Source organism: Abrus precatorius, unplaced genomic scaffold (genome assembly GCF_003935025.1).
Source record: "Abrus precatorius isolate BTA unplaced genomic scaffold, Abrus_2018 Scaffold10, whole genome shotgun sequence".
Taxonomy (NCBI): domain Eukaryota; kingdom Viridiplantae; phylum Streptophyta; class Magnoliopsida; order Fabales; family Fabaceae; genus Abrus; species Abrus precatorius.
Window position 1 is genome coordinate 16,653,186 of NW_020874292.1, and position 19,975 is coordinate 16,673,160.

General features: G+C 37.3%; 1 pseudogene; it reads right to left on the reverse strand.

The window, feature by feature from the left end:
* The window catches only part of LOC113851966, a 221,694-nt pseudogene that overhangs the window by 46,005 nt on the left and 155,714 nt on the right, over positions 1-19,975 (reverse strand).

Genomic DNA, 19,975 nt, shown 5'->3' on the forward strand with positions numbered 1-19,975 from the left:
TGGGGGTTCCTTTCTTATACTCAAGAGGTAGGGAAAAACCTTGGTCAGCAGTCTGTTTCTTGGCATTAAAGAGATCCTTCACCATGGCTGTAGAGATGGGAGGAACTGCTTTAATTCTCTATTGGTATTCACCGATGTCTACTCCAGCATCCTGGCAAAGCATGGCGATGATGGATGGAAAAGCAAGGGAGTTCCTCTTGGTGCTTAAGATTCCCATGATGAAGTTACTAATAAAGTCTCCCACATGGATAGGCATGCTAGTGAGGATGGCATATATAAGTTCAGCTCTCTTGACAGCCAATGTAGATGAATGGCGTACTGGCATGAAGGAGCTCAAAAGGAAGATGCTCCACACCTTGGCTGGTGGAAGGAGGTGTTTTGTGGTCAAATTCTTGGGCATTAGCTGCATGTCAAACTCCCAAATTTTCCCTGGTTTACAAATTGTTTGGAGTATTGGCTTGTAGTCTTTCTCTTCTAAAGAGCTGAATGTGGAGAAATCAAGTTGCCCAGTGATGAATCCATATTTTTACTGATATTTTAGCATAATTCTAACACATTTGATAAGAAAAATATATGAAGAAAGCAGAAAAACTCAGAAAAAGAGAATGAATTTAAGTTTTCTTTAAAATTATAGTTATTTTAGCAATTGTGGAATTTTTTATTAGGAATTAAGTTTTTAATCTTGTTTTTGAAGGAATAATTCGAGCAAGGTTCATGAAAATAGAGGCTTGATGACAAGGAAGAAGAAAGAAGCAAGTCTGGACTCCAAAAACACAAAACCAAGAAAGTGCAGACTAGGCGTGATCACTATTGTCAGTAAAAGTGATCACTCCAGAGTTCAAAGAAGAAGAAAGCCTGGGCGTTATCACTTTTATCAGTAAAAGTGAGCGTTCTAGAGAGGCAAATATCAGGAAAAGCTCTGCGTAACCACTATTATCAGCGAAAGTGAACGTTCCAGAGAGCCTTCAACCTGGTGAGTTACGCGTAATCACTTTTATTCATAAGAGTGATCACGCGCAACCACTTGAGCTCTGTGTAGTCACTTTTATTAGCAAGAGTGATAGTTCTAGAGCCTTCAATATCAGGAAAGTTGCGCGTGGACACTTTTTCTCATAAAAGTGTTAACGCGTAACCATAAACCTTCTGCGTGGCTACTATTTCTCATAAAAGTGATAACGCGCAAATCTGAGAAATTCTATAAATAACAGAAACGTGCAGATTTTTTGGAGTTCAGTTTTATTTTTCTGTTTTTCTGTTAGATCTGGCTGAGAGAGATTGAGAGAGAAGATTGGGGTCAAGTCTTGAAGCTTCCACAAAGAGGAATCGGATTGGAGCTTCCGGCTATGGCTTCTTGGAGTTTTTCTTCTTCTTCTTCTTCTTCTTCTTTCTCTTTCTCTTCTCCCATGTCTGAGTAGTTTTCTTGTAGTTAGAGGTTTATGGAACTCGAATTGATGTATTGATTTGATTCTTGCTTCTGAATTTTGAGTTCTTGGATTAATTGAATTGTGAATTCTTGTTTTCTTGCAATCTATGAATGGAAATTCGTTTGATTCATCTTAGAGGAACAATTACCAATGGAAGTTGGATTTGCTTCTCTGATCTGAGTTAGCAATCAGAATTTGGGGATTTCTTAGGAATAAAGAGACCTAATTCTGCAATCTTAAGGTTCTAAGTCTTAATGCAACTTGAAATTGAACTTCACCTAAGGGATTAGGGTGGTTTAGTTGCTTGTTAGGGTCAATGAGTTAAGGAATTAACCTTTGGCTATTGCTATACAAAATTGATTGTCAATTAACCAAGTTCTTGAATGTTTAGAGGCATAATTGAATTAATACTGATATTCTTGTGAAGTAAATTCCTAACTATTCTTCATTCCTATCTCATCTTATTACATACTCTGTTTTTCTGCAAGTTCTTTGCTTTAATTACTTTGGTTACTGCTGTTATATGTTACAAATCTCATTCCAAAATTTGTATGGCTCAAATGGTTATAATTCTGTGAAGTGGTACTTGAAACCTAAATTCCCTGTGGATACGATATTCTGATCTTAAATTTACTCATCACTTGCTGCAATCCTAGTGCACTTGCTAGTGTTAGATTGCGAACACGCTTCTCTACTGGGGGTATGTTCAGAATTCTCTGAATGTTGGATGGAGTAAAGTCAATTTTCACACGTCGCACCATGGTGTGTCTGAGGGGCAGCTGGTCTGCCTTGACCCTCAATGCATTAGCATAAAATTCCTGGGTGATCTCCTTCCACCCATTTCCAGCACAAGTGGTAAATAGCTCGCAACCTTGTCTTTAAATTTCTTCTTAAAATTGAGTGTATGTGCCCTCATGGATCTCAAAATTACGGTCCTGTACTATCTGCCTTCGTAGGATATTGGTTCTGAAGTAATCTTCATGAGCCAAGGATCTAAACTTCGGGTCATGGGCAGGAGGAGGAGGTCTGGATGATGAAGCTCCAACAGTTTTGGCTCTCTTGGGTCTAGGAGTGTTCTTCCTGGGTGTATTTGCCATGTTGCTGCTGGGAAATACAGAGAAACAGTGAGTTGGTTATATAAGGAGACAGCCACAAGCATTAAAGTTGACTTTATCATATTCACAGTTTAAGTGGATATCAGAGTGTGCACTGTGAGGTTTGTGTTTATCAAAGTGTTCACTATGGAGAATGACAGTAACTACTCTAGATACAGGGCAACAAACAATTGATGCAGAAAAGTTAAGACAAATTAGTTCAAAAGGGCAGACTTGACAATAAATAGTGTGCAGAACAACTGATGCATGTGTGGTGGCAGATATGCTATATATATACAGTAAAGAACATTGCAAAATGATGATTGTGGCACACAGTAATCACCTTGGAACCTAGTCCTGACAAGTGTTATGCAGCAGATTTCAAAAAAGACTAGGCTAAGCATATGGGTTAAAGTTCAAAGTGACTATTCAGGCTTTAGAAAATTCAGACATAGACGGTGAATGCATTTGGACATAAGAGTGAACAGATAGTGTTATGCATTTGCAAAATGATGATTATGGCACCTAAATGCTCAATATGAGGAATGTCAAACAGTAACTACTCTGGATGTTAACTCTGTCAGGTGTTATGCAGCAGCAATCCAACATAAGTTTGGTAATATGGAAATTTACAGGAGTGAATGAAAATGCAGAAGAATGTGCTTATCAGAGGTTGAATAGGTGCAGCAGATAACAAAAATAATGAGTTCAAGCAGATGGAATACAGTACAAAATAATTACTCTAGCTTGAAAGATTGCACACATAGACAGGGAATATTTTTGGACATGAGAGCGACCATTCTCAATGTGCACAGCATTAAAACTGATGTGTGTTCAGTGTATGATCATGCAGATTTTCAACACAATAAAGAAGTGCACAAGGCTGATTGAGTGTGTATAGTAAGAGTGCAGCAATGATAAAATCTGTTACATTCAAAACAACAAAGAATCCCAAAATATCACACTGTGGTGGGGGAAGGTACAGACAAAATGGTTACTTGTGTTCATGGCAATAAACACTATGGGGCATATTTGCTACCAAATCAACTAGAATAACACAAAGGAACTGTGTAATTAGCTATAAATTTAGGAAATGCAGCATGAATTAAGTATTACACATCCTAATTGAACCTAGGCTAAGCACTATCACATTAGAACATTCAAAGTGAGCACTCTCGTAGATGGGGTAATTACCCTAGGGTTTGAAATGACCAAAATTTAGCAATTTAATGCAAGTAAATGTTTCCATCATGTCTCAATCGCAGAAACACCTGTGGGATTACAAATTAAACCATGCGATTACAGTCTAGGGGTCACGATTTCAAAATCCCTAATTTCACAGCAAGGAACCCTAGTGCAAGAGAATGAGGTTAAAGGATTACCTGAATCAGTTATGCAGAATGCAGAAAAGGTGTAAGCAAACTGAATCCTTGGTGCAAGAAACCAAATACGAGTGAAGAGAGGCAAGGGAATTGAAAATGGAAGTGAGAGGCGCTCAGAAATGGGGTAAGGGTGTGTGAGAGAGTGAGCACTATATATATATATAGGTGGCCAGAGTGCTTACTCTCAAAAATGACAGTGAACATGTGCAAAAGGTTTTGGTATGCTAGAGCTGCGTGTGTTTACTCTGCTTTTTAAGAGTGATCACTACAGAGGCGCCCAATTTCAAAATTAGTAAAGAGCGTTGTGCGTGTTCACTATGACTTTTTAAGAGTGAACACTCCAGAGAGCTTCATTAATGAGAGTGAACACTATGATAAATGAGAGTGAACACGCACACCTACTTGTGGTCACATGCAATGTAAGTAATCACTATTAATTGTGAGAGTGCTCACTACAGAGAGTGAATATACAGGTTAGAGCTGAAAGTGATTACTTTTGTTCAGGAAAGTGATTATTTTCAGGATGATCTTTTGTTTTCTTACCAAAGTGATTGCCTTAAGCCTGAAAAATATTTACCATCCTACTGCATCCATACTTCCTTGACTTTGTGCAGTACTTAGCTTCCAATAATCACAATCTTACCATTTATTGCAGAAAAATAACTAAAATTCTTAAGATCATTGTGAGTTTCCTCTCACACAGCGCTTCTTTAACGTCACTAGCTTGACGTATGAAGTGAATTACTCAGTCCATAGGCTGTAGGGGAGATTTGTGTATGGTGAGTGCAGTTCAATCTCCTCAACTTCCTCCAAGGTGGCTGAGTTTTGTAAAAATGGCTTCAAACGGTGCCCATTTAACATAAAGCTTTTGCAGGTGGAGTCACTTTGGATTTCTACTGCGCCATGAGGGAATACCTTTGTGATTGTGAAGGGTCCAATCCATCTTGATCTGAGCTTTCCGGGCATGAGTTTGAGGCGAGAATTGAACAAGAGGACCTTTTGACCAATGGGAAAGTCTTTCCTTGATATCATCTTATCATGGTACCTCTTGGTCCTTTCTTTATAAATTTTGGAGTTCTCATAAGCTTCAAGCGCAACTCTTCTAACTCCAGCAGTTGCAATTTCCTCTGTTCTCCAGCTGAATCATAATGGATGTTACAAGTCTTCACTGCCCAATAAGCTTTGTGTTCCACCTCGACTGGTAGGTGGCAGACTTTTCCATAGACTACCCTGTATGGTGACATTCCCAAGGGTGTCTTAAACGCAGTTCTATGTGCCCACAAGGCATCATGAAGCCTGCGGCTCCAGTCTTTTCTATGGGGCTGAACTACTCTCTCAAGTATTTTCTTGATTTCCCTATTAGAGAGTTCAGCCTGCCCATTTGTTTGTGGGTGATAAGCAGTGGAAACTTTGTGTACAACTCCATATTTCTTCAACAACAATTCCATTATCCTATTGCAAAAGTGACTTCCTTGATCACTAATGATGGCTCTAGGGATTCCAAACCTACAAAACAAGTTGCTACAGACAAAATCTGCAACAACTCTAGCATCATTAGTCTTGGTGGCCTTAGCTTCCACCCATTTTGAGACATAATCAACAACAAGAAGTATATAAAGAAAACCAAAAAAGGAAGGGAATGGTCCCATAAAATCAATACCCCAGACGTCAAAGATGTCACAGTACAGGATGGGTTGTTGAGGGATCTCCTGTCTTTAGGTAATTACTCTGCCCACTCTTTGGCATCTTTCACAGGTGGAATATGCTTGCCATGAATCCTTGAAAATGGAAGGCCGATACAGTCTTGCATCCAATACTTTTCTTGCAGTCCTCTAGGTCCTTGATGACCTCCTACAACTGAGGTATGACAGAACTGCAGTATAGATGGGATCTCTTCATTAGGCACACATCTTCTAATGACTTGGTCACTGCAGAATTTCCATAAATAAGGGTCATCCCAAACATAGTGTTTGGCATCAGTCCTTATCTTATCCTTTTAAGCTTTTGGTGCACCTGCTGGAAAAACTTCTGCAGCAAGAAAATTAACAATGTCAGTGTACCAGGGTGCCTCTGAAGTATATAACTCTAAGAATTGTTCATCAAGAAAGTCATCTAAAATTAGAATATGGTTAGGAACTCCCTCTATCCTGCTCAGGTGGTCAGCTACCAGATTTTGAGTTCTGCTTCTATCCCTGATCTCTAGATCAAACTCTTGAAGTAGGAGCATCCATCTTATAAGCCTAGGCTTAGAATCTGTCTTTTTTAGCAAATACTTCAAAGTAGAGTGATCAGTAAAAACCACAACTTTTGACCCTAACAGATATGATCTAAACTTGTCCAATGCAAATACTATGGCCAATAGTTCTTTTTCGGTTGTGGTGTAATTACACTGTGCAGGATCTAAAGTTGTAGAGGCATAATAGGTGATGTGAGGAAACTTACCAACCCTCTGAGTCAACGCAGTCCCCACTACAAAATTGGATGCATCACACATCAATTTGAATGGTTTGGTCCAATGTGGGAGTTAGATGATGGGTGTGGTGGTTAGGGCTTCTTTAAGCATATTAAATGCCTCATTGTATTTGTCATCAAAATTAAACTCAGCCTCTTTTTGCAACAGCTTGGACAATGGAATGGCAATCTTGGAGAAATTCTGGATGAATCTCTTGTAGAACCCTGCATGGCCAAGAAAAGCATGAACCTCTTGAACATAAGAAGGGTAAGGCAGCTGTGCAATAACATCAAGTTTTGCAGGATCTACTTCAATTCCTTTTTCAGATATGATATGGCCTAATACTATACCTTGCTCTACCATGAAATGGCATTTTTCAAAATTTAGTACAAGGTTAGTATCAATACATCTTTTCAAAACTTTTTCTAAATTAACCAAGCATGCAGAAAAAGATGGGCCATACACAATGAAATCGTCCATAAAGACTTCTATGCAATGCTCCACTAAATCAGAAAAAATGCTAAGCATGCATCTTTGAAATGTGCTTGGGGCATTGCATAGGCCAAATGGCATTCTCCTGTAAGCAAAAGTGTCAAAAGGACATGTAAAAGTGGTTTTTTCCTAGTCTTCAAGTGCTATGCAAATTTGAAAATAACCAGAAAAACCATCAAGAAAGCAATAATGAGACTTACCAATCAACCTCTCCAGCATCTGATCAATGAAGGGTAGTGGAAAATGATCTTTCCGGGTTGCTTGGTTTAGTCTCCTATAGTCTATGCAGACTCTCCAACTATTATGGACTCTAGTGGGTATCAACTCATCCTTCTCATTCCTGACCACAGTGAGTCTAGATTTCTTAAGAAGCACTTGGACCGGGTTGACCCAAGTGCTATCTGATATAGGGTAGATAATACCAGCTTGCAACAACTTGGTGACTTCCTTCTTCACCACATCTAAAATGATGGAATTCACCCTCCTCTGAGGCTACCTCATTGGCTTAGCACCCTCCTCCAATAATATTTTGTGCATGCAAAGAGAGGGGCTGATTCTAGGAATATCAGCAAGGGTCCAGCCTATAGCTTTCTTGTGCCTCCTTATCACTTCTAGGAGTTTCTCCTCTTGATCAATATTCAACTTGGTGGAGATTATCACTGGGAGCTTCTCATTTGCCTATAAATAGGCATATTTTAGATGCTCTAGCAATGGTTTAAGCTCCAATGTGGGAGACTGCTCCATAGATGGAAGTGACTTGACATTTTTAGTAGAAGAAATTTCTGCAACATTCAAGTCAAAGGGGTTAGATTCAATTGTACCTGCTGAACTCAAAACATCACATTCTTCCCCTATCAATTTTTCAATCTCTTCAATATTAGAATTTGCAGAATTCACATTCAAAAAGTCAGAAAGAATATCTTCAAGCATCTTGAATTAGTTTTAGCAAAGTATAATGTAAAACACAAGGTTGCTACTCCATATCATCCACAAACAAGTGGACAGGTTGAAGTGTCAAATAGAGAAATTAAACAAATTCTGGAAAAAGTGGTGAATAATTCAAGAAAGGATTGGTCAAAGAAGTTAGATGACTCTTTATGGGCATATAGAACTGCCTTTAAGACTCCAATTGGCATGTCACCTTACCAATTAGTCTTTGAAAAAGCATGTCATTTACCTTTGGAGCTGGAACATAAAGCATATTAGGCCGCTAAATGGATGAATTTTGACTTGGCTAATGCTGGAGAAAAGAGAATTTTACAGCTACATGAGCTGGATGAATTTAGGCAACAAGCTTATGAAAATGCCAAACTATACAAAGAAAGAACCAAGAGGATCCATGATAAATTCATTCTGAAAAGAGAGCTCAGGCTTGGACAACAAGTTTTATTGTTTAATTCAAGATTGAAATTATTTCCAGGAAAGCTAAGATCAAGGTGGTCTCGACCTTTTCTAATCAAAGAAATATCTCCCTTTGGAGATATTTTAATTGAGGATCAGAAAACATGGAGAGAATTCAAAGTCAATGGCCAAAGGTTGAAGGTTTATCATGGAGAGGCATTCACAAAGAACATTTCTTGTGTTAAGTCGATTTCTCTTGAATGAGAAATATGAGGTGTCAAGCTAATGACGTTAAAAGAGCGCTTGTGAGAGGCAACTCACATTTCTAACCCTTTACTTTTGTTAGAATCTAGTTTAGGAATTTTTACTTTTAGTTATTTTTTAATTTTAAAAATTCTGCATTTTCTGAATTTTAGTTGAATGTAATGGTGGAATATGATTTTCATAATGAATCACATTGTTAATTGTGTTTGCAGATTTTAATTCAACTAAGATCAATGTGTGGAATTGTAGTTGGAATGATGCTCATCAAGTAAGTCAACATTTTGAGGAAGAAGAATTGAAGTGCAGCAGTCCATTCTGAAAGTTGATCAATCAAGTAGACACTTCAAGTGCATAAAGTGTCTACACAGAAGCCCATGGATTCTGAATTTTGAAGTGAAGTAAACGCGTAGCTACTCTACCCACTTGAAGTGGACACGCGTAAAATCACGTAGCTACTTTAACCACTAAGAGTGTCCACGCGCAAGGTTATATAGAAAAAGTTGGAAAAGTGGCTTCTGCGTAGCTACTTCAGGCGTTTGAAGTAGCTACGCGCATCTCTGCATAGCTACTCTACCCATTTGAAGTAGCTACGCGCACAGGTGAGTAGTTTAAGTATTCACTTCAAACATTTAAAGTGGTCACGTGATTTGCACACTTCCATTTAAGTAGACGCTCTGAATGCTTAGAGTAAACACGCTCACGTTTAATTCATTACAAAATTTCCAGCGTGTCTACTCTGCGTAACCATTTAAACCATTTAGAGTGATAACGCTGAAGCATCCACCCTAACCTAGAAACCCAGCTCTAAAAATTTGATTTTCCTACTCAGTATTCACTGAATTTTTGTTGATTATTTGTTCCTTCATCATTTGCGAGTAGGATTACATCATTGTTGCACTTAAATTCTAGGTAATTCTGTCTTCAATTTTGAAATTTCTGATTAGGGTTCTTCAGAGTGTGAATTGGGGAAATTTTGGGAATTTAAAATTGGGGGCAATTTCTGTGAAATTATTGATTTGAATATGAAATTGAAGGTTGATGGGTTGATTCCATTCTCAAATTATAATTTTTAATGGAAGATTAATGTTGTATGAAGGATTTTCGTATGAACATGTTGCTGCACTTGTACTTGACTGCGAAACCCAATTTCTGTAACAAATTCTGGCAAAATTTCTACATAATTAATATCTGAAATTGCTGGAAATATTCTGAAATAATTTTTAATTAATCAATTGTACAGAAAAGGGTTTTCAGAATGAATTTCATCCAATACACTACACTGATTGATTCTAAATTTCACAATTTTATCAATAAATGTTGATTCTGCACAAGTTGATCGTATCACTCTGCATATTACCACACTGCACATAATTGATTAGAATTTGAGTTGAGCCTGAATGCTATTCTGCACTCTGTATTAATGAAATTTGATGATTTATACTTGATTGATGATTTATTGATGATACATACAGTCTTAGGACAACATTTTCTCTGTAATGAGTTAGAAATAGTGCTTAGTTTGCTGAAATATTTGCTGCAATTTTGACAAATCTTGAAATTCATTCTTTCCATACTTAATTTTTTATTTCAGTTGAAACATGGCAAGCACACCTAGAGGAACTCCAAGATCTAAGAGGGGAAGATTCTCAGCTGGTCCTTCTTCAAGGACTATACCTGATCATGACCCTAGATTCAGGAGCATTGCACACGAGAATTACTTTAAGGGTAATAATATCTTGAGGAGGAAAATAGTTCAAGATAGGAATTTAGATCTAGCTGAAGGAGAGCACCTTGAATTTTCTAAGCAGGTCCAAAAAAGAGGATGGGAGATTTTTACTACCTTAGTTGGAAAAGGGTGATGAAACGAATTTCGCTACTCGTTATGCACAAAGATTGTCGTTAATCCTCATCAAATATGCAAAGAAATGAATGCAGTACTAGGGTGTTGTCCTAGGTCGTCTCCAAAGAATTTTTGGTTGGGAACATACATTGAACAAGTGTAAACATAGAATTTAAAGCAAGTAAATTGGGGGGACGTTTGTCAATTTCCAGATTTTAATCAAGAGCAAAATGTAAACTAGTGAAATTCAATCAATTAAGAAGCATAATCCCTAGTCAATCAACGAGTTATATCCCTATTCTTTCAAATGATTCAATAATCCCCTATTTTTCCCTTGAATTAAGTTAATCTAACAAGCGAAAATTAACTTTAGCATCCTAATTAAAATTAAGCATCTTAATGGGCTCCAATCTCTATCCCTAAGATTAAGCAATCTCAAAGATTAATCAAAATTAAGCAATTTTGGATTAGAATTTTGTTTGGGTAATTTAGGGTTCATTAAGCAATGTTCCCCTCATGTAAATTTCATTTCATTCAGAGATTGGGGTTAATAAATCCAAGGAAAGAAAGAGTAATATTGCCATTAAATCCAAGAATTCAAGAACCATATAAGTTGACTAGAAATTACAAGAAAATTTAGCCCTCCATATGGATGGGCTTCACAAATGAAAGAAGGGAATGCATAAATGTAAGCAACATTAATGTAAAATCAATGAGAATGAAAGGGAAATTGGAAATTAAAACCTATAATGGATCTATGGCTGTCACCCAAGGCTCCAAAGCTCTGGAAAGAAAATGTCCTAATTTGGCAAAGAGAATCAAAGAAAAATCAATGTTCAAGTCCCCGTACCCTAATTCCTAAAATCTATTTATAGTGGAGGACATGTCAGCAAAGTGTCCACTTTTGCCTTTGAAAGTGTCCACTTTGGCCCTTGAAAGGCAATAGTGACCACGCTGATGAATCCATATTTTTACTGATATTTTAGCATAATTCTAGCTCATTTAATAAGGAAAATATATGAAGAAAGCAGGAAAAACTCAGAAAAAGAGAATGATTGAAAGTTTTAATTCAATTTGTAGTTATTTTCGCATTTGTAGAATTTATGCTTAGTTCTTAAGGAATTTATCTTGTTTTGAAGGAATAAGCTGAGCAAAAGTCATGGAAATGGATCATCAATGGAAAGGAAGAGGAAGAATGGCAATGTTGGACTCCAAAATACAAGAATGATGGGATGTAGGCTGGGCGTGATCACTATTGTTAGTGAAAGTGATCATTCCAGAGCCTAAATGAGAAGAGGAGCCTGTGCGTAATCACTTTTAGTTACAAGAGTGAGCGTTGCCAGTGTGCGTTGTCACTCTCGCCAGCGAAAGTGAGCGTTCCAGAGGCACTTGTATCAGAATAGCTTGCGCGTGGTTACTATTACTCACGAAAGTGATCACGCGCAGCCCTTGACCTCCTGCGTTGCCACTATTCTGAATAAAAGTGAATGTTCCAGAGAAGCCTTCAACCCTGCAAGTTGCGCGTGGTTACTCTTGCTCTTGAAAGTGAACACGCGCACTACATAAAGCTTCTGCGTGGTTACTCTTGTGAAGAAAAGTGACAACACGCAGAAGTGGGGTTTCTATATATACATGATTGAAGCGCGAAAACCGGGATCGGTTGCTCATTTTCTGTTTTGTTAGTTAGAGTCTCGTTGAGAGAGAGTGGAGAGAAGACTGGGGTCGAAGCTTGAAGCTCCAAGAAGAGGGATCGGATTGGAGCTCGTGGCCATGGCTGCTTTGCATTCTTCTTCATCTTCATCTTCTTCTTTCTCTGTTTTTGTTGCAATGTGTGCTTAATTTCCCATAGTTAGGGGTTTATGGAACTTGAATTGATGTATTGATTCGACTTTATCTTCTGAACTTTAAGTTCTTGGATTAATTGAGTTGTTAATTCTGCTTTTCATGCAATCTCTGAATGGAAATTCATTTGATTAATCAAGAGGAATCTTTACCAATGGGAATTGGATTGTTTGCTCCGATCTGAATTGGCAACCAGAGTTTAGGGATTTCTTAGGGATAAGGAGACCTAATTCTGCAATCTTATAGTTCTAATTCTTAATGCAACCTGAAATTGAATCTCACCTAAGGGATTAGGGAGGTTTAGTGGATTGTTAGGGTCAATGAGTTAAGGAATTAACCTTTGGCTAGATATATGTGAAACTGATTGTCAATTATTCAATTGCTTGAATGTTCAGAGGATTTAATTGGATTGATATTGATATTCTTGTGAAGTAAATTCCTAACTATCCTTCATTGCTATTTCATTTCATCACAAATCTTATACTCTATTTCTCTGCAAGTTCTTTGCTTTAATTGCTTTGGTTTATTGCTGTTATATGTTACAAATCTCCTTCAAAAATTCGTATGGCTCAAATGGTTATAATTCTGTGAAGTGGTACTTGAAACCTAAATTCCCTGTGGAGACGATATTCTGATCTTAAATTTACTCATCACTTGCTGCAATCCTAGTGCACTTGCTAGTGTTAGATTGCAAACAACAAGGAATCTCAAAGATTAATCAAAATTAAGCAATTTTGGATTAGAATTTTGTTTGGGTAATTTAGGGTTCATTAAGCAATGTTCCCCTCATGTAAATTTCATTTCATTCAGAGATTGGGGTTAATAAATCCAAGGAAAGAAAGAGTAATATTGCCATTAAATCCAAGAATTCAAGAACCATATAAGTTGACTAGAAATTACAAGAAAATTTAGCCCTCCATATGGATGGGCTTCACAAATGAAAGAAGGGAATGCATAAATGTAAGCAACATTAATGTAAAATCAATGAGAATGAAAGGGAAATTGGAAATTAAAACCTATAATGGATCTATGGCTGTCACCCAAGGCTCCAAAGCTCTGGAAAGAAAATGTCCTAATTTGGCAAAGAGAATCAAAGAAAAATCAATGTTCAAGTCCCCGTACCCTAATTCCTAAAATCTATTTATAGTGGAGGACATGTCAGCAAAGTGTCCACTTTTGCCTTTGAAAGTGTCCACTTTGGCCCTTGAAAGTGTCCACGCGCATATTTACGTAAGCTTGCCAATTCTCTGGAGTTGCCACTTTTCATGCTGAAATTAGCTACTTTGGATGCGCGTAGCCACTATGAAAGGCAATAGTGACCACGCGCAAATTGCTTCTCAAATGGCGTCCCTAGAGCTCTCTGGAGTTGCTACTATGAAGGTTGAAAGTAGCTACTTCGGAACCTTTAATGCCCAGACCTGCTGTAGTTGCTACTTTTGCTCCTGAAAGTGGCTACTTTGGGGGCAACTTTCATCCAAAGGCCAAGATTTCTCAAAATTAACTTGGGGACTCTGCAAAATTATCAAGATAATTAAAATTGCAATCTATATCTATGTAATTAAATGCAAATTAACCAAAAATTAATAAACCTATGATATTTACTCAAAATGTGATTTCTGTATTATTTGCACTATCTAAGTCCATTTTTTCTATCAAGGAGCACCAAAAAGGCAAGTAAAAATATAATAAAAAGTGGATTCATCACAACCCCAAACTTAAGCCTTTTCTTGTCCTCAAGCAAATCAAAATTCAAGCAAATTAAATGAAGAGGGTTGGATTTATCCAAATTTTTTGAGAATTTTTCATTTCAACTTCATGCTTTAATTAGCACTTCCAACATCTTCACAACCATAGACTCATTCAACAGAGGAATCATATTCATATCAAATATTCCATGCAAAGTCCCACTAAATTGAAACAAAAGAATCGAGCAGGTTTTATGTGACTCACATAATGCAAAGAAACTATCCATCTCACAAGGTGGTGTTTCACTCATCACTCAATAACAATTCAGGCTAAGTGTTTTCCCTCAATCCATGCATTTTGCCTCACCTTACCATAGGCTTGCCCATATTCTCAATCTCCTTTGCCTAGACACAATGAACCACCTATCATGAGGGCTTTGTTGGTCACAAATGAGGTTAGGATAGGCTCAAATTTAATCAAGGAGGGTCACAAGATCAAGTGGGTACTCAAGAGGAGGGAGTTCTTTTGAGTGATTTAGTACAACAACTAGAGTGGAATGCCTTAAATGATGTAGCTTAAGAGGTTCAAGCATTCTTTCACCGCATATATTTTTTTAATTTACCTTATGTGGAAATCCTTTTTCAACTCAAATGCCTTGCTATATTTTTCTTTCTTTCTTTTCTCCTTTTTCATTCATTCATTCATATTTTTTTGATGTCATGAACTTTGACAATCATTTTTTTTTTTACATGTATTATGAACATGTATACTGTCCACCATCCCAAACTTAAGACATTGCTTGTCCTCAAGCAACGACAAGCATAATCAACACCCCAAACTTAGTTTCTTGCACTCAATCTTGAGGCAACTCAAAAGAAATACCTCTATTAAGGAAAGGGAATTATTTTTGTGGACTAAGTTTGGCAAAAGCAAGAAGTTGGGAACAAGGGAATTAAGTGCAAGGGTGGGGGGAAGGGTATGTGCAAAGAAGGCCTCAATCATCTAGATGGAAAATTGTACAATGCATATTTAATTAAGAAACAAGGCAAGTTCTAGAAGATGAATGCAAAAATACATGTAATATGCACATAGAAAAGAAGTAAAAAGGCCCAATTCACTACCATGGCAAAGGTGATAATAACTTGCAAAATGAGAGTACAATTCACCCGACAAGAAAATATGTTCAAAATGGTAGGGACAATAAATATGTACAAAAATGAGAATGAGTAAGAGTTGGATGGGAAATGCAATCAGAGCATAAAAGCAAAATACAAAAGAGAACTAGATTAAAAGGAAAAGAGAATAATTAAAATAAGGAAATATTTTTTGTCTTTTATCTAGTATGGTGCAGGAAAAGTAAGCTACAAATAAATGCAAAATAGAGACAAAGAGTTGAACCCCTTTTTATAGATGACGTACTCAAAGTTCAGGGGCATAATGATGTTTCTCCTGATGGAACTGAGGGCATCTAAGCAGAGAAAGAAAAGAAAACACGAAAGGTGGACTAAGTGGCATGATGAATTCACTTTTTATTATATTTTTACTTGCCTTTTTGGTGCTCCTTAATAGAAGAAATGGACTTAGATAGTGCAAATAATATAGAAATCACATTTTGAGTAAATATCATAGGTTTATTAAATTTTGGTTAATTTGCATTTAATTACATAGATATAGATTGCAATTTTAATTATCTTGATGATTTTGCAGAATGCCCAAGTTAAATTTGAGAAATCTTGGTCCTTGGATGAAAGTTGCCCCCAAAGTAGCCACTTTTGGGAGCAAAAGTGGCAACTACAGCAAGTCTGGGCATTAAAAGTTCCAAAGTAGCCACTTTGAAGACCAAAAGTGACAACTCCAGAAGCTCCAGGGACGCTAAATTGGAAGCATGATGCGCGTGGCTACTATTGGCTCTCAAAGTAACCACGCGCACCAAAGTAGCTACTATCAAGCCCAAAAGTGACAACTCCAGAAGCTCCAGGGACGCTAATTTTGAAGCCTTCCTGCGCGTCGCTACTATGGGCTCTCAAAGTAACCACGTGCACCAAAGTAGCTACTTTCAGCACAAATAGTGGCAACTCTAGAGAAGCGGCAATCCTTCCATCCTGTGCGTGGATACTTTCAAGGCCCAAAGTGGACACTTTCAAAGGCAAAAGTGGACACTTTGGTGACATGTCATCCACTATAAATAGATTTTAGGAATTAGGGTACGGGACTTTTGACATTTTACACAATTTTTCTTTGCCAAATTGGGATAATTTCTTACGACATTAGAGTCTTGGGTGACAGCCAAGGGTCCTCTATAGGTTTTAATTTCCAATTTCTCCTTTGATTGTTGTCGAATTTACATTAATGATGTTTACGTTCTTGCATTTCTTTCTCTCATTCGTGAAGCCCATCCATATGGAGGGCTAAACTTTCTTGTAATTCCTAGTCAATGCACATGAATCTTGAATTCTTGGGATTAATTGCGATACAAATCTTTCTTTCCTTGAATTTATTAACCCCAATCTCTGAATGAAATAGAATTTGCATGAAGGGAACATTGCTTAATGAACCCTAATTTACCTAACGAAATTCTAATTCAAAATTGCTTAATTTTGATTAATCCTTGAGGTTGCTTAATCTTAGGGATAGAGATTGGAGCCCATTAAGATGCTTAATTTTAATTGGGATGTTAAAGTTAGTCTTCACTTGTTAGATTAACTTAATTCAAGGGAAAGAAAGGGGATTGTTGAATCATTTGAAAGAATAATGATAGAACTCATTGCTTGACTAGGGATTACTCATTTTAATTGATTAAATTTCATTATTTTACATTTCGTTCTTGATTAAAATCTGGAAATTGACAAACCTCCCCCCAATTTACTTGCTTTAAAATATATGTTTACACTTGTTCGATGTATGTTCCCAACCAAAAATTCCTTGGAGACGACTTAGGATAGCACCCTAGTACTGCATTTATTTCTTTGCATATTTGATGAGGATTAACGACAATCTTTTGCATGACGAGTAGTAAAAATTGTTTCATCAAATTGGCGCCGTTGCCGGGGAATTATTGGTGCTGAACTTAAGTTGAACATGATTGGTGCTCTGTTTTTGTGTTTTGCATGTTAGTACGTTTGTTTCATTTTGAGTTTTTGTATTGTGTTGATAGTCATACGAATTTTATGGTCTGTTTCTGCATTATCATTGCATGATTTTCTGCATCATTCCCTTCATTCTAGTGCCGCAATTTTTCAATTACTCACTCTCAATTTTCTGCACTCATTTTGCTGCATATTTCTCTGTTTTTTTCTGCACTTTAAGCTGCATAATTCTACATAATTCTGCAGAGAGATTTTTAAATTGCTCTTGTTATTTCATTTACTTAATTTTCTTTCAATTTAGTTAGTTGATATCTAGTGCATGACTCGATCAAACCCTGGAGATTTGTATCCATTAGACCAGGAGATTGATAGGACTTTTTATAGGAACCTTAGGACACATAGGGATCACTCTGAACACTCTGAATCATCATCATCGCCTATTGTATCTTTGCAATCTGTGACACCAAATTTTGTTTACTCTTCTCCATTTTCACTTAACTCTAGTTTTGGAGCAATGGCAGGTGACGAGAGGACTCTTAAGAAGCTAGCTGCACCGGATGTCACATACCAAACATTATGCATCCAATATCCAGATGTGGACGCTCCTTTTGTTTTGAAAACTGGATTAATTCACCTTCTACCTAAATTCCACGGTTTTGCAGGTGAAGACTGGTGTGTAAAAATCTGATCACTGGGCAAGTGTACCCGTTGTCGAAGTAATATTATTAAAATTAAAATTAAAGTACCAAGTGTCGTATCCACAGGGACTGTTATTAAGAAACTTTTCCTTAATTGCGTAATTGTTAATAAATATGAAAAATAAACCTTGTTAATGAAATTGGTAAAAGTGAAAGAATAATAAATTAAAAGGAACAGATATTCTAGTGAAAATAAATTATAGAAAATTATGAATATAGGTATTCAATGTAAAAAGGCAAGTATCTAGACTGTAAATCCCCCTGAGTGTCCAAATAACTGAAATTCTTCTTCAACTACTTAGTTCCAAACCCTTATCGCTGCAGGAAATTCCAAATTAAATCAATACCTTTCTCAAGGATAATGATTCCTAACCCTCAGTTGATTAATCGGAATCTCTTCCTTAATTAATACCCCTAGGTTGCATTAAGTTCATTATGAATTCCATAATTAGGGTTAATCCTAATACAGAAAACTCACGTCTTTCTATCTCTAGAAATACATTCAAGTCTTTTTAATTGAGCAATGTTAATTTCATACAGGAATTTTACTCAAATTCAAACAAGAAAACAAGATAGAGAAAATTGATACTACTCAATTAAACCCAAGAGTAAAGAACATGAAATAGCATTAGAAGAATTCCAGAAAATTTAGTCAATTAGGATTCATTACGTCTAGATACTCAAAGGAAAGTTAGAACCTAAACATCTTGAAATTAAAATTACAAAAGAGATGAATTAAAACGCTTGATCCTATCCTCCTGCCGTCTCTGAGTCTTTCGTCTCCAAAAACTGCCTCCCTTTTAGGTTTGAGTTCAGTTCTCCTTTTATAGAAATTATCCTAGGGTTAATTTTCTCGCAAAAGTTAAATTTCTGACGCGCGTAAAAGTACACGGCCATGTACTTGGCCGTGTACATCTCTGTTTTCTAATAGATGCCTTTCAAAGCTTTCCATAAAAGTACACGCTCATGTACACGGCCATGTATCTGGCCGTGTACATCTCTGGTCTTGATGATACACTTCAATTGACGCGACCAGTGAGATACACGCTCATATACACGGGCATGTACTTGCCCGTGTATATCTCTGGTTTCTTTTTTTCTTTTTTTTTCGACATCTTTAAGGCTTTCACTTCTTGATCCTTTTTCCTGAAATATGAATAAAATGAAATTAATAATAGTAAATTTTCTCAATGAATAGCTTAAAACTCTCAATTATCATTCATGAATTACAATGTAGGATCAAGTATAGAAAGCATTTATCAAAGACCCTCACAAACACTTGAAGGAGTTTCATATTGTGTGCTCCACCATGCGACCTCAAGGTGTCCCATAGGAGCATGTCAAATTGAAGGCCTTCCCTTTCTCATTAATGGACACTGCAAAGGACTGGTTATACTACCTTCCACCGGGATCAATAACAAGTTGGGACAACCTCAAAAGACTCTTTCTAGAGAAGTTCTTTCCGGCCTCCCGAGCTGCATCTATAAGAAAGGAGATCTGTGGAATTAGGCAGCTAGAAAGAGAAACTCTCTATGAATACTGGGAGAGGTTTAAAAGACTATGTGCCAGCTGCCCCCACCACCAAATTAGCGATCAATTGTTAATCCAGTACTTCTATGAGGGATTACACCCAATGGATAGGAGTATGATCGATGCAGCGAGTGAAGGAACTTGATAGAAAACATGGCTGCCAACTCCCAGCAATTTGCAACTAGACAGAATTCTTGTGTTACTAGAGGTGTGCATGAAGTTCAAGCTACAGAACCAAACAAATTGGAGCACAAGATTGATGAGCTAGCCTCCATGGTAAAGCAATTAGCTGCAATGCAAAAGAGTGCTGTCTCTGCAACACCTCCACCACCAGTTCCAGCTACACTTTGTGGAATATGCTCAGCTGCAGATCATTATACAGACAGTTGCCCCACATTGCAGGAGTCAGATACTCCTGAAGGTAACCCCCAGGCCTATGCTACAAATATTTACACTAACAAATTTCCTTTTCAGCAGCAACAGCAACAACCAAACTGGGATCTTTCTTCAAACCGGTACAACCCGGGCTGGAGAAATCATCCAAACTTGAGGTGGGGAGGAAATTCCAACCAGCAAAATCAGCAAAGCAACAAATACCAAGCTGGTCAAGGTAGGCCACATCAGCCACGCCAATGGAATGATCAACAACATGGGCAACAACCTCACCAAGAGCAGCAAGCATCCTTATCCCAAGCCTCTTCTTGTCAGAAGAATGAGCCATCATTGGAGGAGCTTGTGCAGCAAATGGCCATAAGCAACATTAATTTTCGACAGCGAACAGAGGCCAGTATCAGAACAATTGAGAACCAGATGGGACAGTTGGCTTCCTCTATAAATCAAATTC